Genomic DNA, 27,529 nt, shown 5'->3' with positions numbered 1-27,529 from the left:
CTCACACCTGTAATCCCAGCACTTTGGGAGGCCGAGGTGGGAGGATCATGAGGTCAGGAGATCAAGACCATCCTGGCTAACACGGTGAAATCCCGTCTCTACTAAAAAAAAAAACAATAGCCAGGCGTGGTGGTGGGAGCCTGTAGTCCCAGCTACTCAGGAGGCTGAGGCAGGAGAATGGTGTGAACCCGGCAGGCAGAGCTTGCAGTGAGCCAAGATTGCGCCACTGCACTCCAGCCTGGGTGACAGTGCAAGACTGTCTCAAAAAAATAAATGAATAAATAAAAATACAAAATAAATAAATTAATTAATGTTAAATTGATATAAATTATCACTCATGAGAATACACAAATATTTGGTGTGAGATTTGACAGTCCACAACTGATAATTAACCATAAACACACTCATATATGTGCATGCACACACACAAACACACATATGTACTTCCAGCATATAAAACATAATTACACCCAAAGTTACCCTAAAACAGTTGAGGATACCAGAATAACACAGGTGAAGTACTGATGAACTGTAGGACAGCACATGATAATATTTTATACCCAACTTTGAGAAACAACTTGTATGTGCTATAAAGTTAATGGCTGCACTTATCAGGGAGGACTTCACAGAAGAGGGGAGACTTGACCTGGGCCTTGGATAAGAAGAAGAGAACACTGATGATTCAAGTAGAAGACATAAAGAGGGATGCATATGGCATCCTTGGGAGACTGTGACAGGAGTAGCCTACCTGCCAGTGGAAGCAGGAATTGCAGAGCAGTAGAGGAGGGAAATTGAGGTAGTTTCGACTAGATACTTGATGAAATACAGAACCATAAAAGGTTTTTGAGCAGGATGGTGGCATGATCAACGTCATATACAAAGACAGTTTATCTGGGAAAAGAGGACTTTGGAGTTAGAAGGAGTCTGGGATCAGACCAGCTGGTTAAGAGGAGGCAGATCCAGGTGTAAAGGGATTGCTATCCAACTGCAGGTAGTGGTAGCAGTAAGATAAAAGATACCTGGATAAATGGGCAAAACTCAGTGATTGAATAGGAAGGAGTGAAGGAAGGAGCAAGGATAGTTCTTCCTCATGGATGTCAGAAGCTGGTGTTCAGTAGCAGGCATGTATAGACATCATAAGTTTGGTTGGCTTCGTTTGTGTTTCTTCCCTTTAAATGAAGTGAGGTGGTCATCCTGCTAGCAACTGCCTGCCTAATTAGCTCTTTCTCATGCGCCATCAGTATATGAGCTGAGGACTGATCTACCCTTGACTTGTGCTTTGAGTTTCCAGTTCAGAAAAAAAAAAAAAGGCTTCCATAAGAGTTTTCTGGAAAAAATATACAAAAATTATCTTTTTACTTTTACAGTAAATTTTCATATATCTTAGTTTTACTCATTTCCATAAGGTTCTTAACTCTGCCTGTTGAAATAATCACTATGGCAACTGCAGTGTTTCTGGCACAGGTGAGTTGGACTTAGGGTCCATATATTTTAATTTTCTTTTTACTTGCATGTGTACTTGGGGTTGACATGAAGGATTAGGCAATTCACTCACCAGGGTCACTTTGATGAACACATCATCCCAGCCTAATTGCTATGATGTAGAAATGGAATCTAGAGAGAGATTCATTTGGGAAAAGGAGGGAGGTTTCCCTTTATGATTGTAGTAGAGATTTAATGTTGTTACAGTGAATAACAACTGATGGAACATTTGCATAGCTGGAAGAAACCCATTGTTGCAGGCTGATATTAAGCCATATTGGTGGAAAGAGGCTGGGTGTAGGTTCAGGCAGACCAAGGTTTGAATCAAGATTCTGCCATGTATTTACTGAATGATCTAGAGCAAATTCTTACTCTGTGATAGTCTCAGTATCCTCAGTTGTAAAATGAAGATAATAGCAACCACCTTATCGGGTTGTTTTATGTGTTGTGTAGAAAGCATGTGTGGAGAGACTAACAGAATGTCTTGCATACAGTAATATATCAACTGTTAGTTTCCTTCTTCACGTCAAAAAATCCTCCATGTTTCTTTGTCCCCAGTACCTAGCACAGTTTTAGCATATTCAATAACTATTTTGCTCAACAGATGCAAATGCAGAAGGGCATTTTGAGGACTAGGAAAAGTAGCAATATCCATTGTCAAATAGACATGTTTGCTTTCCAGTGGGGGTCCTAATTCAGTGCTTCAGCTAAAGGGCATATATACAATTGTGGGTGTGTGCATTGTACTTCCAAAGATGAGCAGTTGTATCCTCTCACAGCTCTGTCAGGAAGCTCATCATGACTCACCCTCCTACAGATCAGGTGGTTAATTATGTTATTAAACTGTCAGAATTATCCAGAGTGGCTTTGTCATCCACCTGACAAGAGACCTCAGTTTGATACCACTGTGTTCAAATGGCTGAAAAATGTGAATGTGTTGTGAGATAATGTATGAACATATATGGAAGATTTTTTTCAAAATGTTTTATGACAGATTTTTTTCCTTTAATTCCTGTGGTTTAGCTATTACATTGTTCTTAACTTAAAATTGATTTTAGTTCACTTCTACAGCTATCATTCAGAGCCTAAGATATGCAGGTTCTATGGTCAATGTGATGGGGACAAAGATGAGTAAGATTTGGCTCATTGGGACCACAGCCCTCACTTCTTAAAAAAGAAGAGAAGCCCTCTGTCAGAATAAAATCACCAGCCATGATCTTTATTATGATATTTTTACTCATCATGAAATGAGTAAACTGGATGGTAGCAAGTTAGATTCAGCTAAATAGTCATGGTGGATTGCAAAAATGGCCACAAATTCTTGCAACTCTTTCTTTCAGGAGCTGGAGGCTACTTCCATGCCCCCTTGGGTCTGGGCTGGCTTGGTGACTTGCTGTGACCAGTAGATTATAGCAGAAGTGATGCTGAACTTTCAGAAGCTCAGCCCCAAGAGACCTGGCTTCTCTTCTTATTGTGCCTATAATCCTGAGATATTGACCAGTTTTCATGATGTGGTCACTCCCTGGTGGCAAGATAGACCCTCCAACTAAACTTTGGTTGGAAAGTCAAGACCATGATGCCACACACACATCAAAAGTATATGTAAAGGTTTATTACTTGCATATGAGCTTTCTGGAGAGAACAGGGTGGGCTCCCAAACTGGTCCACAAATGGTTTCTGAAAGTAGGAAATGGAGATGAGCTTGGGGTTACATGGTGGGTGGGGGTAGGACTAGCTGAGGGTTCCTGTGCTCAACCTGGGGCCCATGTGGTTTGAACTTCCTGCTAGCACCAAAGGAGGAAGTAGCTGGGGTTTCTTAATGTGCCCACATGTGGAGCAGACAGGGACAGGATTGTGATGGGGCAGAAGGCTGTCAGCAGTCAAAATGAAAAATGGCATCAATCTTGTTATTACTCTTTCTTACTAGTGTCTCCTTAGTACATACCATCTGAAATTATCATTTAAAAATATTTGTTCTTTATTTCTCTACCCTCTCCATCCAAGCTCAGTAATGACTGAAACCAAGCATATATTGTTCTCTACCAAATCTCTGGCTTCTAGATTAGTGTTTGGTACATAGAAAGTGATCACTAAATACATATGAATGAATTTCTACAAGTGAACATTAGTTTTGCTGTATCCAGTCCTGATGCTTACAGTCTCATTACAGAATGAATGCACTCTAAGTCTAATGATCTTGAGTTTTTAATCCCAATAATCTTAAATTTTAATGACCTGCTCTGCATTTTCTAACAGTTGATACCTCTAAAGAAATGGGTAAGAAATGTTAGCCTTTGGTTCTTCTCTATGCCTTGAGCTATATCCTTGTATCAAGTCCCATCACCAGAACACTACATACCTGGATTAGGTTTTTCTGGCTTTCCACAGAAATATTTTTACAGTATTAGGTTCCTGATATTTATTGAAGCTATACTACACAGCCATATACACCTATCTCTGAATATTTTATAAAAGTGCTGCTCAGCACATGGCTATTTTAGTCACTGTTTCCCAGGACAGACCCATGCAGCAGGCATCTTAGAGTTTAGAGCTGTGCCAGTTAGCATTTCCTCCTCTATTAGATGAGGAGTTCAGCCAACTTATAGAAGGAAACTGTAGTGTTAAACTGTAGGAGGTTCCCTTACCCTAGATTTTCTCACATTATTATCTACCAGTTCTTGTCTTTTTGTCTTTCTTTTAATTTTGTATGTATAGTCGTCTCTCAATATCTGTGGAGGATTGGTTCTAAGAACCCCCTCAGATACCAAAATCAATGTATACTCAAGTACCTTACATAAAATGATGTAGTATTTGCATATAAGCTATGAACATCCACCTGTATTCTTTAAGTCATCTGTAGATTACTGATAATACGTAATACAGTGTAAATACCATATAAATAGTTTTTATACTGTATTACTTAGGAAACAAGGACAAGAAAAAACAGTCCATACATACGTGTTCAGTACAGATGTTTTTTTCTTCTCCAAATATTTTTTATCCAAGATTGGTTGAATCCTGGACACAGAACCCATGGATACAGGAGAACCAACTCTATGTGTGTGTGTGCGTGTGTGTGTGTGTGTGTGTGTGTGTGTGTGTGTGTGTGTATAATTTTCTGTAAGTCTCCACAAACTTTCTTTGTAGATATGGTATTAATAATTAATAAATGGATGCTTACACACTGGAAAATATTCGAGTAAGACTACATTCCGTTGCCCCTCCCCTGTTTGGGGAAACCTGGTGTTTGGGAAAAAGCAAGGAGTAATGCTGTCTGGTTGCTCCAGCAGAAGTGGCGTGTTCTTTACCTTTATGTCTCCTATAGCACGTTTAAAGGGATCAAGAAATGTTTGTCACATTAAACTTCCTGGATTTTTTTCTATACCACAGGGGCAAGGGCTTGATTAATTTCATTTATGACCAGAACTCATAGGATATAGGGATCTAGAATTTGAAATACATCTACTTTCCAGAGATATCCTGAAAGATCTTTTTAAAGTAGAGTAAGAGGTTGATTTTCATCTATATCTTCTCCTTAACATGGTGCCTAACCCTGAGGCTTTAAGCACTGCTGTGGAATAATTACCAGTTGATCTTCATGAGCACTTTAATATCTTTGAATCTCTGGGATTGATTCTCTTCTTTTACCTAAAGCTTGATACACTAAAAATAAAACAATAAGTCATTGCTAATACCATTGCTTTAGTCTATAATTTAAAATGCTTTAAAAATATAATTAGGTTAACCTTTTCTCAGGGAATAGATGGATACACATGAAGAGAGCTACATAGTTCATTTCTGTAAAATGAATCTGTTTTCCTGCCATTTTTGCCATACAGTTGGAGATGTGCTTTCATTGACAAACATGTCTTAACATAGTGAACTGTGAAGCATTTGGTGAAGGACTTTTAATTTGACAGTATTCCACATTGGACCAAAGAGTGGTGAAAAGTGTTTTCTAACACTTTCAGAAGTGTGCCACATACCCTCAACTGTTTTCATTTATCTTTCTCCTCATCCTTATTTCCAGATTTCATGCTGCAGCTTCTGTAATTTAACTCTTCTTCATCCTTTCTAATAGCAATTTGAAGTGTAGCCATCTAAATTTGCTTGTTTTCATTTTTGAAAATGACTTATTATTAAACTATACCAGTGCTTCAAATTCAAAATATGCTAAATAAGGTCCTGTAATGTAAATGATATTTGAATTCAGTGTTTTTTTATCCCTTTAGGATTTTTGTGTGATAGTCCAGGATTCCAAATGTTATAGCATTCATTTCTTTTGTTTTTCAACTTTTATTTTAAGTTCAGTGGTACATGTGCAGGATGTTACATAGGTAAACATGTGCCATGGTGGTTTATTGCACACATCATCCCATCACCCAGGTATTAAGCCCAGCAGCTATCAGATATTCTTCCTGATGTTCTCCCTCCCCCAACCCTTACAACAGGTGCCCAGTGTGTGTTGTCCCCCAATACCATGTGTCCAATAGCATGTTTGTTTAGTAACAACGCACACTTCCTGTGTTGCAATATGGCAAATGAGGATGATGCAAGAAATAGGTTATTATAAAATTAAATGAAAGGTTAAACGGCCTTATTAGCTATTAGTAATAGAAAAAATGAAGTGAAAAGCTGTGTTCTCTGAGGATATTGAAAATATTCTAAAGTTTGATTATCATGGTGAGTGCCCAACTATGTAAATATATAAAAACAATTTAATTGTACACATTAAACAGGTGAACTTTATGGTATATAAATTGTATCTCAGTAAAGCTAGTTTTTTTTAAACAGCTCTGTCCTGGTGAAGGAATGAAATAATGGATTAATTTACATACACTTACATAAACAGCAATGATCCTAATAAATCCTCAGTTGAAACAAATTGCAATTGCAGTATTAAAGGCGCAAACCTCAACTGCCTAAGGAATTTTTCTAAAAGTCAAATCTTGTCTGTGGCTATGGGTGCATCTTATGAGATACAAATGCTGTATCCTTGATGCTCATGCCAATTGTATTAAGTCCATTTTCATGCCACTGATAAAGACATATCTGAGACTGGGCAATTTACAAAAGAAAGAGATTTACTGGACTCACAGTTCCACATGGCAGGAGAGACCTCACAATCATGGCAGAAGGTGAAAGGCATATCTTATGTGGCAGCAGACAAGAGAAGTGAGTTTGTGCAGGGAAACTCCACTTTTTAAAACCATAAGATCCTGTGAAACTTATTCACTATCATGAGAACAGCACAGGAAAAACCTACATCCATAATTTAAGCACCTCCCACTGGGTCCCTCACACAACACGTGGGAATTAAATATGAGATTTGGGTGGGGACAGAGCCAAACCATATCATTCTCCCCTGGCCCCTCCCAAATCTCATGTTTCATTCTACCCCTGTCCCCTCCCAAATCTCACATTTCAAAACCAATCATGACTTCTCAACAGTCCCCCAAAGTCTTAATTCATTTCAGCATTAACTCAAAAGTCCACAGTCCAAGGTCTCATCTGAAACAAAGCAAGTCCCTTCCACCCATGAGCCTATAAAATCAAAAACAAGTTAGTTACTTTCTAGATATAATGGCAGTATAGGCATTGGGTAAATACAGCCATTCCAAATGGGAGAAATTGGCCAAAACAAAGGGGCTACAGGCCCCATGCAAGTCCAGAATCCAGTGGGACAGTCAAATCTTAAAGCTCCAAAATGATCTCCTTTGACTCCATGTCTCACATCCAGGTCACGCTGATACAAGGGGTGGGCTCCCACGGCCCTGGGCAGCTCTGCCTCTGTGGCTTTGCAGGGTACAGCCTCCCTCCAAGCTGCTTTTATGGGCTGGCATTGAGTGTCTGCAGCTTTTCCAGACACACAGTGCAAGCTGTCAGTGGATCTACCATTCTGGGGCCTGGAGAACAGTGGCCCTCTTTTCACAGCTCCACTAGGTGGTACTCCAATAGGGACTGTGTGGGGGCTCTGACCCCACATTTCCCTTTCACACTGCCCTAGCAGAGGTTCTCCATGAGAGCCCCACCCCTGCAGCAAACTTCTGCCTGGACACCCAGGCATTTCTATATATCTTCTGAAATCTAGGTGGATGTTCCCAAACCTCAGTAATTGACTTCTGTGCACTCACAGGCTCAATACCACATGGAAGCTGCTAAGGCTTGGGGCTTGCACCCTCTGAAGCCATGGCCTGAGCTCTGTGTTGGCCCCTTTCAGCCATGGCTGGGATGCAAGACACCAAGTCCCTAGGCTGCACACAGCATGGGGACCCTGTGCCTGGCCTACAAAACCATCTTTTCCTCCTAGGTCTCTGGGCCTGTGATGGGAGGGACTGCCTTGAAGACCTCTGACATGCCCTGGAGATATTTTCCCCATTATCTTGGGGATTAACATTCAGCTCCTTGTTGCTTATGCAAATTTCTGCAGACGGCTTGAATTTCTCCTCAGAAAATGGTATTTTCTTTTCTATTGCATTGTCAGGCTGCAAATTTTCCAAACTTTTATGCTGTTTCCCTTATAAAACGGAATGCCTTTAACAGCACCCAAGTCAGTTCTTGAATGTTTTGCTGCTTAGTAATTTCTTCCACCAGATACCCTAAATCATCTCTCTCAAGTTCAAAGTTCCACATATCTTTAGGGAAGGGGCAAAATTCCACCAGACTCTTTGTTAAAACATAACAAGAGTCACCTTTGCTCCAGTTGCCAACAAGTTCCTCATCTCCATCTCAGACCACTTCAGCCTGGATTTCATTGTCCATATCATTATTAGCATTTTGGTCAAAGCCATTAAACGAGTCTCTAGGAAGTTCCAAACTTTCCCATATTTTCCTATCTTCTTCTGAGACCTCCAAATTGTTCCAACCTCTGCCTGTTAGCCAGTTCCAAATTCGCTTCCACATTTTCAGGTATCTTTTCAGCATTTTCAGGTATCTTTTCAGCAGGGCTCCACTCTCGGTACCAATTTACTGTATTAGTCCATTTTCACACTGTTTATAAAAACATACTCAAGACTGGGCGATTTACAAAAGAAAGAGGTTTATTGGACTTACAGTTTCACGTGGCTGGGGAGGCCTAACTATCATGGCAGAAGGTGAAAGTCACGTCTTATGTGGTGGCAGACAAGAGAAGGGAGCTTGTGCAGGGAAACTCCCCTTTTTAAAACCATCAGATCCCATGAGACTTACTCACTATCACGAGAACAGCACGGGAAAGACCAGCCCCCATGATTCAAGTACCTCCCACCAGGTCCCTCCCACAACACATGGGAATTCAAGATGAGATTTGGGTGGGGATGCAGCCAAACCATATCACCAATCATCAGGTATTTATTGAGTTCCTTTGTGATAGAGGCTGCCCTTGGAGATTCAAAGCTATAAAATACAAAACCAGCTGTATTACTTACTATTGCTGTTTAACAGAACATGGTGGCTTAAAACAACACCATTTTATTTAGCTCAAAGTGTTGTGGGTGGGTTGTTGGTGGGTTGTGTTGTTCTTGTCTGAGCTGGCTCAGCTGATCTCTGCTGGAATTTTTCAAGAAACTGTGTGTGAACTGGTGAGAGGGCTAACTGGTGATCTAGGATAGACCCACTCACATGTCTGGCAGTTGGCAGGCTATCTTCTGAGGCACTTGGTTCTCCTCTGCGGCCCCTCATCCTTTAGGTTGGCTGCATAGTAGTTTCAGGTTTCCAAGTACAGCAAGAGCAGCAACTACAAAACCTCTTGAGGTTCAGGATCTGGACTTGCACCATGTCACTTAGACTGTATTTTACTGGTCAAAGCAAGTTACTAAGCCATCCCAGATTCAGAGGATGGGGAAATAGAATTTGCCTATTGATAGGAGGAGCTGCAAGATTTGATTGACATTTTTAGAGTCAATTTCATAGTCAATCAATTACTAAAATAAGGCTGCTTTCTAGACCTCCATCCAAGTCACTTCAACACTACAGCAATCTAGCTAAATCTGGTTTTGTGCTATCCAGTTTATCCCTTCCATTTAAGTAAACCAAGTCTCATGATGAAGATGATTTGGGTATGTTAAGTATACACTCACAGTGTTCCTGTGTATTAAATGTTGAATTAATTACCCCCACTAGAAGTGGGTAGGGATAACATCAGCTCTTGCTAAAACTGTTTAAATTTGGCTTCAAACTTTTGCCATAGATTTACCTAGCATAAAGATTGTTTTGATTTCCTAAAGTACACACCATTAAACGGGTCCAAAGCCAGACGAGCAGGAGACCACAAGATGGGAATAAATTTACAGTGGCGTGGTTACTTCACATTGAGTAATTAAGAAGCAACTATATTATAATATCTATTTTAATTCTGGCCATTTGCCAGCTATAACTTCTCTCACAGCAATAAGAAAAGTTCAGGAGCAAACCAAAATATTCACCTGAATACAATGAGAAACACACAAGACAAGAATGGAAAAAAAAAAAAACCCTAAATCCAATTGACTAATGTTAGAGAAGAAATTTATAAAATTCAACATATCTGTTAAGCTACCTACCAAAAGGAAAATTAGGAGCAGGTAGTGAGAAATCACCCAATATAATCTCACAACCTTGTTAAAACTGTGAGATCATTATCCCATTGCCAGTTGTTCCTAAGAAACGGGCCTCTTCTTAAATATGGGGGACTGAATGCTGAGGGCCAGCCAGGAAAAACACTCCCAGCTCCACTGACATCTGACATGAATCACATCAGAACCTAAGACCTTTGCCCACAGCCATTAAAAATTGTGACATTTCAACTGTGAAAATCTTCTTCAGGTTCAAGCTTGGGTCTCAGACAGAAAAATCCATCTCCCAACGACCTCATCAAACTGTAGTGTTCAGCTTGACTTTTCCTATCCCTAGGCATCCGCTTTCTATAAATACAGCTCCCAGCGTGATGGTGTCAATTAAATACCCACTTTCAATTACCTAATAGAAGAAAAAAAGAAAAAAGATCTGGTTACTTGGGAAGTTTTTTTTTTTTAACCAGTTCTATGGATGTAGAAGTCTAGCATCTTAAAGGCACCTTAAATGACCATTTGCTTTCTATAAGCTGTTGCCTCAGATACAGTTGAGATTTATAAAAGTCCTAGGCAAGCTTCTTAGAAGCATACTAACATCGGCTGATAAAGAGGGGTTCTATTTTCCTTTGAATTAGACATCCCTTTCTCTGCTATAATCCTCTTTATATAGAGACTCCTTTTCTATTGAGCCAAGAGTGGAATAATTGCAAAAGCCTTGTCAGGGTGCCATACTGGAGAGACTTTCCATGTCTCCATTATCCCTCTACAAGTAGACAGTTTATTTTTTTTTTAGTTTTTTAAAATTTATCGTTTAAAAGCATGTTTAATCAATTACTCAAATAATGCTGCTTTCTAAGTCACTTCATCAAATTTACTAAGGAAAAAATAATTATTTAAGGTGATGGATATCTCAATGACACTGATTTGGTCTTCACAAATAATAGAAGTATATTAAATTAGGACATGTCCCCTGAAAACGTGTACATTGATTACATACCAATAAAACATACAAAATTTAAAAACTTTACTTAAAGATCAACTATAAGATGGAATTGTTTAATAGCTATGACAATTTCTAGAAAGTTCTACTGCAGAGTTTTCCTTTTCTATATTTATAGAAGCATTTCAAGGAATAATCAACTTCTTAAAAACTATGGGTATAAGTGGTTTAATTGTTTTATTATATGTTTGATATTCAGAAAAGCATATTTATAGTCAACAGTTGCAATTTCAGGTATCCTATATATTCATCAAAAATATGAATTTGCTGAGAACAGACACAGAACAACCATATCAATGGGAACTGGTGAAATTGTGGTTACGATGTTTTAGAAATACAAATTTTAAGCTGATACACTCTTTGAATGGTTAGTAAAAGAATGATAAGATGCCTAAAATTCAAAATATTTTAAATGACATTCAGAGGATGGAAAGATACTCAGATGCTTGAAATGACCCCTTCACACGTGACATGATAAAATTTAACATGTTGCCAGAAGCACCAAATTATGGCTAAGTCACTCTGGTTGTTAAAAAATGGTTAAACTAAAAATAATAGAAAATGACCTTAAAAACAGCTAAAGAAATCTGAAATGGCCAAAATCATCCTATGTCAGCTAATTTGTTATTATCTAGTATCTGGAACATGTATTCAGTGGGATTTGTCAACTCAGTAGCAGTGGGCCGACAGATTCAACATGAAAACCAAAAACTGTCTGAAACAATGGAAAGGAAATAAGCAATGGAAAGGAAATAAGAGAACAGGACACTATCACATTTACCTTACTGTTAAATCTATTCAATAGAAGTCCAAATCTCCCTAGGATTCTTAAATCTCAATAAAATGAACATTTACTAAAATACTGCTCTTATGACAAAATGAAAAAATTGTCATCTAAAGCGTCCCTAAAATATTCAGAAGCTTTTAAAACCACTCAATCTACTATGAATTTCGATTAACTTCATAAACAGCTACAAGAAAACAATGTTTTGGTAAATTTAGCACATTGATTTTTGGCAAATTGGCTTCTGGCAAACTGGTTGTTTTATATATTGTTTATTTCAGCATATTGATTTTTAGCAATTTGGCTTCTTTCTGATACCTGGTGCCCTCAGAGAACAAGCTGGATAATCAAAAACTTATTTTTAGAAATATATCAAGTGCCAAGAGTCACTGGTTAGGAGACTGAGTATACATGGTGATTGAGACAGACATTGCCACCAACCTCGTGGGAGATACAGCCTGTCAGGGAAGACAGACATTAAGTAAAAGTGACATAAATAATTATTTAGCTAGAACTGTAATAACGCTTAAAAAAAACATGGTATGAAATGAGAGTGTCTGAGAGGAAGACTTGGTAGATAACCTTTGATTTTTAATTGATTTGTAATTAAAAATTCTATAATAGAAAATGCAGTCTGGCCTGGTGAAACAGACAGGAGGACCAGTGCTGAGCATCATCATCAGTCAGGTGTGGGTGGCGTGGCAGGTTTGCAGAACCGACATAAACCATGGGCAGCACGCACTGCCTAAGGAGCAGTGACTGGCATCCATTAATGTCTCCAGTGTTCATCTCGTGCAGGGTCCTTTATGTTTTCCTCACATGCATTAGAGTGATCTTTGTCTTTAAAGTGACAGGCTCCACTTTCCATGTGCTTCTCTCTCTCAGCTTACTTGCAGGCTCCAGTCTTCTCTCAGCCTGCAGCTTGCGACCCCTGTTGCCATTTGCCATGCTGCCACTGAGGCTGGCCTCCCCAGCTCCTTTTCCTTGGCTGCTTTTTATTTTTATTCTTACACTTCTTTGTTGCTGGCTGTTCTTCTCAGGGTTCTCCAGCCTTTGAGAGAGCATGCTGGCCAGTGGTGGCACTCCCTTGCCTCTGCACAAGTGTACTGAACAACTGGGTCTCTGACACCTCCCAGGGAGTGGTTTTACATAGCTGTGGTGGTCTGGAGCTTCTCATCCCAAATACCATCTTCATTAGAAATCTAAGGATTCTCGGAGGCTATTTCTGAAATCATCAATGTTTTACCTTAACTAATACTAGAAAACGAGTTGTCTATATTATTAAGAGGAGTTCTAAATAGTTAGAATTTGTTTTCTGTTTTTTGTTTGTTTGTTTGTTTGTTTAACTAGTCCTTGTGGAGCAGGGCTACCCCACAGGTAGTGTGCCTTTGTTTAAAAAAGATAAATGAAAAATGGGAGGAAACTATGTATGCCCTGTGATTAAGATGTATCTAAATAATATGTAAATAGCTGTGTTAAAAAAGCAGTTAATAGCACTAAGAGACAAAAATGTTTTTGCTTGCAGTGTTTACAAAGAAGTTTAGACTTTAGCAGAACTGGACTGCTGGAATAAAAGACACAGTCCAGGTTTGAGTGGGTTTTTTTTGTTTGTGTTTTTAAAAATCAGCATATTTGTTTTCTGGGGCTGCTGTAAAACAAATTACCACAAGCTTGTTGGCTTAAAACAACAAGAATTTATTCTCTCAGAGTTTTAGAGGCTGGAAGTTCAACATCAATTTCAGGCAGATCAACATCAATTTCACTCACCTGAAATGAAGGTGTCAGCAGGGCCAGGCACCCTCTGGAGGTTCTGGGGAAGAATCTTTGCTTCCTGGAGCTTCAAGTGGCTGGCAGCATCCCTGACTTGTGGCCACATCCCTCTAATCTCTGTTTCTTCCTCTTCCGAGTGTAACCTCATCTCCCTGTGTCTCCTTTACAAGGACATTAGTGATGTCATCTATGGCCCACCAGGTTAATCCAGGATGATCTCCTCATCTCAAGATCCTTAACTTAATCGCATTTGCAAAGACCCCTTTTTCAAATTAGGTGACATTTACAGGTTCTAGAGATTAGGATTTGATATATTTGGTTTCATCATTCAACTCACTACACAGGGGTTACATTGTTTCTGTTGAGAATCATAATTCACAGAAAGGGGCCCAAAGCTTTGCTTATCCTGAAGGTAGGGTGATTTGCTCTATGTGTTTGTTTCCAGATATAAAGTTGTTTTTTCCCCTGACTCTGCTACTGGTGCAGTTGATCATCCTGGTAGAGGACAAGGTGCCAGCGCTGCTTTCTCAGTTGTGTGCTTGCAAACAAACTGACTGACAAACGCAGAGCACTCGATAAATGTCATTGTTATTATTGGTGTGGCTACATGCAGGAAAACAGTCTGAAATTTTATTATTTTTTCACATCAGACGGGTAATAAGATTTGAGGAAGACACATCTCTCACGTGTGTGAAAACCCAATCATCACACTTATGAACTGCAAATGGTCCCCAGACTGAATTTTTTTTTTTTTTTTTTTTTGAGATGGAGTCTCGCTCTGTCACCCAGGCTGGAGTGCAGTGGCGTGATCTCGGCTCACTGCACCCTCTGCCTCCCAGGTTCAAGCAATTCTCCTGCCTTAGCCTCCCAAGTAGCTGGGATTACAGGCGCGCGCCCCTGTGCCCGGCTAATTTTTTGTATTTTAATAGAGACTGGGTTTCACCATGTTGGCCAGGATGGTCTCAATCTCCTGACCTTGTGATCCGCCCGCCTCAACCTCCCAAAGTGCTGGGATTATAGGCATGAGCCACTGCACCTGGCCCCCAGACTGAAATTTTAAAAAAGAAAACAGTAACATGATAATGGTAGTGAATGGAAGGATCAGGTGGTCATACTACTTTAAAAAATTAAGTTGAAATTTAATTTAAAAAAACATTTTTAAACATCCATTTAATCTGAATACTCTTGAGACTATAAGACTACTCTAAAACTCTTAGTAAATTCTATGCTCAGAATCTATGAGAGTCTACTGGTTATCTCTGAGTAATGGGATCATGAGTGATTTTAAAAAATATTTTATTTTCCTGTTTTCATGATTTTCCTACATAAAACACATACAACATATATAAAAATTGATTAAAATTAATGTATTTGGGCCAGGTAGATCATGTGTGTAATCCCAGCATTTTGGGAGGCCGAGGTGGGAGAATCACTTGAGGCCTAGAGACCAGCCTCGGCATAATACTGAGACCCCTATCTCTACAAAAACCTTAAAAAATTAGCTAGTCATGGTGGCTCATGCCTGTAGTCCTAGCTACTGAAAAGGCTGATGAGGGAGGATCGCTTGAGCCCAGGAGTTCGAGGCTGCAGTGAGCCGTGATCACACCACTGTACTTCAGTCTGAGAGACAGAGTGAGATCCTGTCTCAAAAAGAAAAATTAATATATCAAAATTTTGATATATAAACTCTGAGCTTTAGAGTTTGCAATTACTTTTATGTACATTATCACATTTACAGCTCCATGAGGTTGACATTATTTGGCTATTTGGAAGGTGACGACGTGAGCTTTAGAGGGATCCAATCCAAGGCTGATGTAGCAAGGAAAGGAATAGGACCATAGTCCTTTTTATCTTGACTCCAAGTCTAGTGGTTTATACAGAATTTAAGTTACTGTGAAGTTGATGATACTCCTTATAAAATGTATTTTGCCTGCTTTTGAATTTGTGCTAGAAGAAAATTTTTCTCATCCAACCGCAGTTTCCATGTGGGATTCCTAGAAGTTTTCAAACCTGTTTATTAATGTATTTTTAACATGTGTCAAAATTCTGCTTAGTTCCACAATCAATCATTATTTCTTGTAATTTCTGAAAAATGCCCGTTTATGTCTTGAGAACATTCCATTCAAATCTGAAAAAAGACTATTTTTAATCATGTAGTTTTTAAAAAATTTTTTCATCTTCCTGCCTTTATCATAGGTCTTCTTATGCCTAAGAACTAAAGCAATTTATTTAAAATGAGCAGAACAGGTTCTTTCCATGATAGTTGACCCTTCATTATGAAATCGGGTGCTAAGTCAAATTCGGTTTTGTGTTGTCTTCCCTATCACCCACCCCTTCACCCACCAACTTGCATTTATTGAAGCAAAATATTTCACAATATTTGTGGTGCTATTAGAATATCCTTCAGTCCAACACCCTTTATCCTCCTTCTACAGCTCAGCGTTTTGCTATTGAACATGTAAATGTATGTGAGGAAGTTCATTGATGTTTTGCTTTCCAGTTACTCTCAAACCTGTAAATATTTTTTAAGCCTTGAATAGATCATTTGTTCATTGTTGGTGCCAGTTTTACCTCCAGGGGACATTTGCAAATGCCTGGAGACAGTTTTTGGTTGTCACAATAGCAGAGAGCAGGTACCTAGTCAGTAGGGAAAAGGATGGTGCCAGCCATCCTACAGGACAACCCCCACAACAAAATTGTATGACTCCAAATGTTCAATACTGCCCTTGTTGAGAAATACGGACCTAGATCAACACCACCCATCTTTCAATTCCATCTTACAGATGTTCAGCTCCCACTGAAGACCACAGAGATACAGACTTTACAAAACATGTACTTAAACAAGGAGTGGCAGCATCATTCAGCTGATCCAGGTTCCACCCTTACTTTTTCTTGGTGACCTATGCATAGCAAATGGCTTTCATACCATCTAAAGTCTAGGATAATGATAGTGTCTTGCTCTCTGGTGGCTGAAGGATTTCTGTGAGGCCTTAGATTCATTCTCTTGGAAAAAAAAAAAAAGCCCTTAAGGCAGTAAGAAGACCCCCCAAGGGCACAGTTGGTTATGCCTTCATCTGTATCCTCTCTTTATATCTCTAATACAAAAGTTTGTTTGTTTGTTTGGTTTTTCTTTTTTAATAATTTAAGGGAGGTGCTTTAGTCTCCTCAGTAAATTATATTGTGTCATAATGCTAGTACCTAGCATAATGGCAACACATAAAAATTGCTTAATAAAAGTTTGTTGAATGAATGTTCAGAGTTTCATGTTCAGTTATAGATCATGAATTCCAATTGCCTATAGTCTCCTGTCACCTTCCTCAGATTTACTCTGTCTTATAACTTCTGTTTTAGTTTTTCCATTGGTTTTATTTTTGCCCTCAGGGGATATATTTTTTTATTCATTTAATTTACTAATTTACTCATATCAATTTACTAATTGTTTCTTATGCTAGGTACTGGTAGCATTGTCATAAAGGTTTAAGGAGTGAGGAAGCAAACATGAGTAAAGACAACGTATAATTTAATTATAATACAGAGAGTGATTGAATGCTATTAGAATCTATTTATAGAAAGATCAAAATAAAATTTGAGACATAGAGGAGAAGCTTATAGAAGCGATATAACAATCAATGCTCCTGGAAGTAGGATGAAGTTTGAACAGGCATTTTTTTCATCCACTACTCACGCACTCACCTACTCATTAACCCTGTAAGCATATTTTGAGTGCCTGCTCTGTGGCTAAGGACACAAAAATGAATAAGATATTGCTTATACCCTCAATGCATTTATGGTTTAATAATTGAAAAAATTGATGATAAACCTCTTCACAGCAAGCCATCATCCGACAGTAGAGAGTAAGAGAAAAACATTGGCTCTGGATCAGATGGGTTTGCCATGAGAATCCTGGTTTCTCCATTGCTTCTGAGCTATACAACCTTGGGCAAATTTAAATTACGTCTCAATGTCCATATTTGTTACATGGGAATAGCAATATCTACCTCACAGAGATTTTACTAGAATTAAATGAAATAACATGTTAATTATTCAATAAACATTTATAGAGAACCCATTACTTTCCAGATACTAGGTTAAGCACTAGAGGTTAAGCACTGGGGATACAAAAACAAATGACCCTCCACCTGTCTTCCAGGGGACAGTTTGATAAGTGCTTTGGGAGAGATCACAGAGCAGGTATGCTTGACTTGGACGGTGGAAAGGTGATGAAGGACTGCTTCCCTGTGGGATAACCACTGAGATTGATGTTAAAAAACACTGGAAGTTAGACCCAGGAAAAAACTTCACCGCACAGGGTGTTCCAGACATAAGAACAGCAGGCTTGCTAAGGGGCAGGTAGCTGACTAGAGCCTAGAGAGGAGGGAAGATGTGGAGTAGGGGAGACAGGGACAGTGGTTACACAAGGGTAGCAAAGACTGAGGCACAAGGCTGGATGTCAGCAGGCTACGTGTGCCTTGTTAGACAGTGTGGATCCAACTGGGGGCCACTCTGGAAGAAACAGGCTCAGTAACCACTTAATACATGAATAAAACAAGTCTACATTCTGGAAGGTTTGGGGGAAGACTCAAGTGAACTGGGCACATTCTGGTGTTACTAGGTGAAGCCTTGTACATGAAAGTTTAGGAAATCAATTTGAATAGGTAATATGAGGCAAGGCTGTGATAGAATTTGGTGTCTTGGTGGTCTCTTGTCTACAAAATGATTGATTGTTTTAGCACCATGTTTACAATGTCCTAGATGAGGAAAAGACTTGAGGCTTGAATACTAGATAGGAGATTGTGACTTAGTTATCAAATTATGGGGTCCAGGTCTAGGGTAGAGCAATTGAAGCGTACGTGCAGAGTTGGACAGCAGTATTCTGAGAAGAACAATTAGTATGAGACAGAGAGGGTAGAGCCCACAGCTCTATAAGCTTCAGTAAATGAAAGCATGGTGGTCCCTAGGTTGAAAGGCTGATGTGACTTGAGAGAGAAGATATGAGTTGAGTTTGGCACGTTATGTTTTAGATGCAAGGGGGGCAAAAAAGTGAAACTTCCTACTGAGACCTTAGATATATGGGATGAAAACTTGTGCAGGAAACTGAAGCTGTAGGTACAGATTTGGAAATCCTCACAATAGAGATGATTGTTTAGGGGTATATAAATACTTCTTGATACTCTTTATTTCCATTTTTGAAAGGTTTTCTAATATTAATTAGTAGCGTTAGTCTGATATTCAATTAACAGAGCAGTGCTTTTAAGTACACTTTGCTGCAAAGCATTGGTTTAATATGTGCTACTACCTAATATGCTAGGAAGCTCTGGGTCCCCAATAACTCTGTTGTGATAAATTGGCACCTTTGGAAGTTATAGGAAGTTTTCCAGCCTCCAAAGCACTCTCTGAGTATCTGAAGTTTTAATACAGAGGAGTACATTACTGGTTTAATTATGGTAAGAATTCTTAATAACCAGACCCTGAGTATGGAAGTCTACCTGCTTCTTCTGGAAAAAGGATTATCTCTGGAAGGGAGAGAGAAGCAAGCTGTTGTTCAGTTTCTGTCAACTGTGTCAGTGCGATACCACATGTTTGAGAACCTAATGTGTATCCAGCACTGGCTTAGATACTAAGGTTACAGCAAGTTATTTTTGTTCCAAGTCCAGCAAACAAGCACAAGAAGTGTAGAGAAGGGATTACATAGACGTCTGTTCCAAAGGTTGTTAAGCACTAGAAGAAGCAGAGGCTGACCTTGTCCAGGGCAGTAGGATTTTTAAAAATCGCAGTATAATGGCATTTTAACTGAACCCTAAAGCCTAAGTAACATTTACTCTGGAAGTTAAATGAGATAATGTCGGTTGGTTATTGTAATAATAATGCACTAGAAAATAAAATCAATTAATTTGTTTTAAAAAAGCAATGCTCTTATTTGCTTAGAACACTATAAGTACTCAAAAATGAAGAAAAAGAAAAGTAGACATTTGCCAGGTAGTCAGGGAGAAAAAGGCACAATGTATATATTCCAGAGAGAAGAAACAAGGTGTGTGTAACAAAACCAGAGAGACAGGAAGAGTAGGCACAGCGTGTATGTTTGTTGGGAGATCATACTGAAAATATTGGCAAACAAATTATCATATGTGCTTTACAAAATGATCCCTGAGCCTGCAAAAAGGAGCATGGCTTGTGGATACAGGAAGATCGGATAAAAGGAGACCAGTCAGGAGGCTATAGCCCAGGTCTAGATAAGAATGAATAGGGATCTGAACTAAGGTAGGGGATGAAGAAGAGAGGATAGATTTTAGATAGATCTAGGTGGTAGAATTAACAGAACTTGGTGGCTAATTAAATGTGATAATAAACAGGCAAAGAGGATTCTAGAACACCTCCCTGCAGGAACTCCCAGTGAAGTTTGAGCATGTCATGTCTGACTTAGGGCATGCATATCTGAAACCACCTTGTGCTGAATGACAAGCCTGATTTTTCCAGCACCAATGCTCTTCTTGATTGTTTGCTTGACACTTTGGGAAGAGGCATTAACACTCTCAGGTCACTAGGGGGCTAATCATAGCCATTTTCATGATTGCAATGCTGAATTGGAGTTTTCAGAGAATAATCATGGCAGTTCACATAAGGGTCTTTCCTGGAAGAGGCTCTCACTGTCTTCGGACAAAGTCATTTGCATTAAGACCATTCCATGAGGCTAGTGTCATAAAAATCATTACTTATATAGCTTTTGCTCTCAAATCTTTAGTCTTTCCAGAGGTCTACTGAATACTAAATCATTTGTTCATTCCAGCTGTAAATGTGTTAAGCTGATGGACACAAACTATTTGCAAATGAATGACTAGAAGAATGGATGGATGAGCATAGATAGATAGATAGATAGATAGATAGATAGATAGATAGATAGATAATGACAGCAGTTAGTGCTCTATTTGCATGAACATGTTAACAATTTTAAAGAAAAATTAATTTACAATGATTTGGTAAAACCATAAACCTGCATTTAAAACCTACATTGGCTAAATGTAAAGCACTGTGTTGGACTCTTACATACTTCAGCCCTTAGAAGACAGAGGTGGAGGGTTATTTATGTTTGTATACCCAGTGCTTAACGTCTAGTGCTTAACCTAGTATTGAAAGTAATGGGTTCTCTGTATATGTTTGTTGAATAATTAGCATGTTATCTCATTTAATTCTAGTAACATCTGTGTGAGGTAGATATTGCTATTCCCATGTAACAAATATGGATATTGAGATATAATTTATATTTGCTAAAGGTTGTACAGCTCAGAAGCAATGGAAAAACCAGCATTCTTATGGCAAACCTGTCTGATCCAGAAGCAATGTTTTTCTCTTACTCTACTGTTGTGAAGATGGCTCTTTGAAGGCATTGTCTGATCCTTCTTGAGCTTCTGCACAGTTCCTAGTTGGGAGCTGAGTTACTCTTTCAGATCTTAGAGAAGTCTCATTATTGGCAACCATACTGTTGTGCTGACCCAGACATTTTATATATGGAGCTGCCATTTGAGAGTCACCAGCAGAGGGTTCAAGTTCAGGTAAGCCACAGCCTACCAGCTTTGGGAAATGATGAGGATAATGACATTCCTGACCCCAGCCTTCCAAGATGCTCACCAAGCCCAAATGTGCACCTGTTCAGAGCAAGCCATAATTCCTCACCTCAGATCACAAACCATGTTCAGGTAATCATGAAAATGATTCCCATTGATTCAGTAGGATGCAATTACACTGCAAAAGAGTGAAATTGAGTAGAAGAATGGCATTTGGGGAAAGAATTGTTAAGTAACGAAAAATAAGTAATGGCAATTGACCCTTGAGGTGTCTGATCAGACCCCCACAATACCGCTAGGAAAATAAATTAGTTGTAAGGGGTCTATACCTTCTCTGTGAACCCCAGGCCATTAGCATTGTCCTTTCAATTTCTCCAGAAAGTTCTCAGGCTTCATTTAGCTACTGATACTGTAGAAATTTCATTTTTAGGGAGAAAGTCATAAATATAGCAACACCTATACTCTTTTGAAAAGGAAAGATTACTAGTATCTGGGCAATAAAGTGAGAATTTGATTCATTTATTTAAAAGATCTCTCAGGTGCAAATTCAGTCACTTCTAGGGTGGTCTTTTATTTTTTTCCTTTTATATTTGTAAAAAGAGATATGATCCTCCCACTCCTGCCAATCTCACTGATGTCCTTAGAAAGCTGGAACCAGAGTCTGATTACAGACATTTGTTGCCATGAAGACACAGCGGAATGTGGTTAAGGGAGAAGAAAGAGCCTTAACTATGAATTATTTTCCTGTGATGGCTAATTTTTTTTCTCTTATACCTTTCCAAAAAGGTGGCAAGGTGACATCTATTTAGAATGTATTTAATTGCAACTTTCAGAAGACTGAAACAGTAATATCTCACAGAATCCTCAGTCACAATTCAAAATGTTTGGAAAAGCAGAAGATGAAGTGTACTCTCAGCAGAGGGGAAAGAAATTGGAATTTCAAGTAATCTGCCTGGTCTGCTGATTACACTGTGTAACAGAGGATATACCAGCCCTTGATTTTTGTCTCTGATTTCCATTCATCTGGGGTCCTTTCCTTATGATCAGGGACTCTGTGGATAGTCATGGTACTTAAAATCTAAGGAATAGCAAAGATAATTTTCTTCTATTATAAAGTGGTGGTGTCAGATGAAGTAATTGGATCCTAATCCCTATCCACAGCAATTCAAAGACAGATTAAAAATCTCACCCAAAGCATCTTCCTAAACCACAGTTAAATGGTGTGTGTATATATACATCACTGTGTACGTGCATGTGTGTGTGTCTGTGTGTGTGTGAGAGAGAGAGAGGAATGTTTATTCATAAAGAAACACACAATAAAGTCATGTGGATTACAAAATTGATGACATAGTCATTAGATAAGAATCAACCTTGTTTAATTTTTACATAGAATTACTAAAAATAAGCAGTCAGAATTTTCCATGTATTTCAGTTAGTTTTTTTAATTCAGTGGAATTAATTATTGTAATTTGGGAAGAATGAACTTTGTTTTAGTTCAGAAAATGTATTACTCACATAATGGATCCCAGTAGCCATACAGTGTCAACAATTGTTCAGTTGTGTAACAGTGTTATCAAGAAACCTCATTCCTCCTCCCTGCCATCCTTGGAATCAGGCCTCACAGAATCTGCTCCCTGATTGCTTCAAAAAAGATACCAGAAACAAATACAGCTACTGATTTTTCATTGTTCACATTGAGACAGGGAGGGAGAATTGGGGCAAATAAACTTTCCTATAAACCTTTACTTCTTACATTTCAAAAGGATGTGTAAAACCTGTGATCTTTTCTTCTATAGCATTTCATGAGAATTAAAAGTCTTAAGGTTAAGCAGGACATTGAGGAATCCTCTAGGAAGCCCTCTGAAATAATACAAATACATCATCACTCCAGATAGATTTAAAACATCCCATTTTATGAGGAAGAATTCCATAATCACCTTATGAGAAGAGAACTCAATAATATAGATTTTTACTGCGGGGACATTTAATTCCCCAAAAGTAAAGGGCATTTATTTAAAATGCCAGGTTCCCCAAGATACTAGAGTAACAGTTATCATCAATGTGATCCCATTGGGAATTTTTAGCCTGACTACTTTTGCACACAGCCTACATATAGAGCTTTGTCTTGCTTCCGCATCCCTTTGTGATTTGTAATCATGGCTGTCATCTCCTCCAGATGGGAAGCTCCTGTGGGGCAAGGACCATGTTTTTGTTCATCATCATCTCTCTCCCACAGTGCTTTTACCTTGCGGGTCCTCAAGGAGTAATTACTGAACATATAATACATAGTACAGATCAGAAATAGTGAATTCAAAGTACTCTGATATAAACAATACAATTCTTTGATGAAGACATGCTACTTCCCCACTTATGCAACAAATATGTTTAGTTAATTTTTCCTGCAAGAGTACGTACATTTTGTTGTGTTATCCACCTGGATTTCACAACATGCTGAGTCTTGTATGGCTATGCTGTCACCTATAAGCTGAGTGACTCTGGGCAAAGCTTTTGATCTTCCTGGATTTTTCATCCGTTATCAAGTGGGGTTAATATTTCTTCACCAACTTTCCTAGTCAAGTCGTTGGGAAAATCAAATGTGATCACAGATACTAAAGTGCTTGGAAGTAGTATGAATGAAGGGGCCTCAATATTATTGTTGCTACTGAAGACTCAGAACATGATGAGTCCCTGTCACACTATAGCTTTCCATAATAAATTACCCTGGCAGCAGACCCACAAACTCAAAAGCACCAAGATAGAGCACTGAGACTTGGGCCAACCTAGGGATCCTAAGTCTGTCTAAGGCAAAGCTACATAAGAGGACAGATGGATCTCACAGTAAGCCTTTCCTGGATTGCAGTAATATGTCTTAGGACTCTGATTATTTGATTTCAAAACCAAAGGGACCAGAACTTGGACAACAGCCATACATCTTTGCCAAGTAGCCTTCAGCTGCTGGTGATGCAATGACCTGATACCTCATGCAATCTTTTTGTTTTTTTTGTAATTTCTGGAGATTTCCAGGGAAGATCGTGAGCCTGCATGTTATGGTAATGGTTCTATCCACTGAAGCATGCAAACAGATAGCTCTTTATGATCAACAGACATCCCAATTGCCTTAAAGCCTATTCAAGTATCATTTTTATTGTAAGCTTTCTGATGGAATTTTTTTTTTTTTTTTTTTGAGATGGAGTCTCGCTCTGTCACCCAGGCTGGAGTGCAGTGGCGCAATCTCGGCTCACTGCAAGCTCCACCTCCTGGGTTCACGCCATTCTCCTGCCTCAGCCTCTCCGAGTAGCTGGGACTACAGGCGCCCGCCACCACGCCCGGCTAATTTTTTGTATTTTTAGTAGAGACGGGGTTTCACCGTGGTCTCGATCTCCTGACCTCGTGATCCACCCGCCTCGGCCTCCCAAAGTGCTGGAATTACAAGCGTGAGCCACCGCGCCCGGCCTCTGATGAAATTTTTAATGTAGCAAAAATATAATAAGTTTGGAAGTTTCATAAACTGATTCTTCTTACTGTTATACGACAAGGCTTCCCAGAACATTCTCTATGTATTTTGGTGAATTATTTCTTCCTAGTTTAGCTGGATATTAGAATTCCTGACATACTCTTTTGACAAAGCTAGAAGGAAAAGAAAGATGCTTATTCACAAAGTTACGTGTTTAAGCGTAGAATGTTGCCATAAAATAGAAACACCTTTGGCTCCCCACTAAATAAAGTTCTTACGAAGAGACATTCATTATTCATTGCTCACTTTTCTCCAGTGCTGTCCACCAGAAATCTCAGGACCTTTCACACATAGGTAGTTGTGGGCCTGATCTTCTGAGAATGTTCTGGGAGAAAGTACAACTATCTGGGCAATGTTATGCCCTGCTTCACTAAATGAACGATGAGGATATATCCAATAAGCAAGAGTATGACTCCAGCCTGAATTAATTTAGCTTCTACTAGGGAGTTAACTTTGATCATGATAATAACACTCTGAGAGTAATGTCCCAGACTGTAAATCATCATCTGTAAAAACTACTTGTATTCTACTTTCACTCAGCAAAACAATTGAGTACCTATTGGAAGTCTTTCTTTTGAAATACCTTTTCAATGTTCTTGGCTGGGCAAAAAGACTATTTCTAGAATTTACAGATACACAACTGAGTTATACATTTTTAATTGACTCCAGAGGCAGTGTGACTCTCCTTTATCTTTCATTATTTAACACATTTAATCTATTTTGACATCTGCAGAAAGTTCACCAGCCACTGTTTTCACATTACTTAGACTTCATGATAGGGGCTGCCTGGGGCGGAATGATGAGAACATTCTTCCTTAGCTGTCTGCCTCCCCTGTTGAAAAGCAAAAGTGAAGAATCATTGGAGTCTTTAAATGGAACTTAAGCAGATGAATGTTAACTGGGAGTGGAGTGGAAGTTTTAGGCTTTAAAAAAATATATTTTAGGAGAGTATTATTCATTCTCTTAAATTACTGGATTTCTGAATCCATGTGATTTCATGGTCAAAAGATAATTGCTTTTTCCCCTTATCTCAGGGAAAGAGGATTTTTAAAATCATGTAAGTACTTAAAAAGCATTTCAAATTTTCAAGAATTTATAATGAAAGAGATATTAGAACACTCATGTGATTTTATTTAAACACTCTTTACTACAGTAGTAACATTTCCAGACTTTTCATTTGATTGGTCAATTTTATATTTTATATTTGTGATTGGTTTCATTTTCTGGATACATTGAGTTATTTCTCTGCTAATATTTTTCATGTCTGAGTTTTTCTGTCTTTGGCAATTTACCTCTTCCATACATTTCCTTTACTTATCCTGCCCTCGGCACCAGGAATAGAAAAATGAAAGACACAACGTCTGCCCTCAGAGAACTCAGAGATACATATATATATATATTTTTGAGACAGAGTCTCACTCTGTCGCCCAGGCTGGAGTGCAGTGGCACATATCATGGTTCACTGCAGCCTGCACCTCTTGTGCTCAAGCAATCCTTCCACCTTAGCCTCCCTAGTAACTGGGACCAAAGGTGCACACCACCACATCCAGTTAATTTTTTAATTTTCGTGGAAACAAGGTCTCACCATGTTACCCAAGCTGATCTTGAATTCCTGGGTTCAGGCAATCCTCCCACCACTGCCTCACAAATTGCTGGGGTTACAGGCATGAGCTACCACACCTGGCCATATACATACTTTTGGGAGAGACAGACAAAGTGGTTATAATACAGGTGCATAGGTGATCTGATGGAAATGAGCATAAATTCTGAAGGAACACAGACGAGGAACTTCATTTAGACCTGGGACTAAACATGTGTGTCTCACATTCTCCTGGAAAGCAAGAACTGGTGACTATAAATATATGTATAATAAATGTGCTGAATACACATACATGAAAAATACTTCCTAAATATTAGTTATTAATAACAGTATTCACCTTGAATTTATCTGTTTGAATCTATTTAAGTCTACTGAGTTGATCTTTAATTAAAATTTACATGTACTCCCTTTCGTCTTGTGGAAGTAATTAAAATACTTTATCCAAGATGAACCATCTTTCTGTTTTAGTAGCTGTATCCTGAGACCCATTTCCCCAGGGCCTTGAATTTTATTATGTGTAAAGAATGAATACTACCTGTTGTGTGATGAATACAAGAGTACACAGGGTTTTTAATAGCTGTTAATAGGATAATGAATAATGTTTGTTTCCAACCAACAGGATATCTACCTAACTTATTAACAATCAAAGATCCAACTCAAAATTAAAATAACATGCTACTAGAAGTAGGAAAACAAAACAGGATAATTTCTTCACCAATGCAAGGCCTTGTTCCTGATGCCTCTTATGAAAACCAAAAGGAACTGATATTAGCTCAGCATCTGTTATGTGTCAGGACATGTGCTGGATGCTGCCAGTACAATGGATGATATGGCATTGTCTTATCCCCCAGAGAGCTTACAAGCTAACTGAATGCAGGGGTGTGGAAGAAGACAGATATGCAACAATTAGATATGGAATTTGGGACGTGTTAGCATCTGAACAAAGTCAAGTGAAACATACAAAGGAGTCATTCTATCTGAATGTGGTCTCTGAGAAGGCATCATAAAGGGACAAACAGTACAGCAGGCCTCAGAGGATTTTATAAGAACTACAAGAGTAGGGAGTAAGGGCGATACCATGCAGTGGGAACCCCAATCAAAGCAGCAAGGGCCTTGGAAGTACGTACTCCATGTTGGAAGAACAAATGGGCTGTGAGCTCTGTGAGGGAAAGGAGCCTATATTGTTTTACCACTGTTTACTTAGTGCTATGGTTTGGATGTGTCCCCCAAAGTTTATGTGTTGGAAACAATCCCCAATGCAACCATGTCAGAGGTAGAACCTATAAGAGGTG

At 38.8% G+C, this 27,529-nt stretch overlaps 1 protein-coding gene and 1 pseudogene across 2 annotated transcripts in view; one reads left to right on the top strand and one right to left on the bottom strand.

Moving 5' to 3' along the window:
• FAT3 (FAT atypical cadherin 3) overlaps window positions 1-27,529 on the top strand; it is a 667,316-nt gene that overhangs the window by 484,756 nt on the left and 155,031 nt on the right. The window lies entirely within an intron of this gene.
• On the bottom strand, window positions 14,209-14,294 carry LOC115830576 (annotated as a pseudogene).

This window comes from Nomascus leucogenys, chromosome 15 (assembly GCF_006542625.1).
Source record: "Nomascus leucogenys isolate Asia chromosome 15, Asia_NLE_v1, whole genome shotgun sequence".
Taxonomy (NCBI): Eukaryota; Metazoa; Chordata; class Mammalia; order Primates; family Hylobatidae; genus Nomascus; species Nomascus leucogenys.
This window is presented reverse-complemented; position numbering and strand designations above follow the sequence as displayed.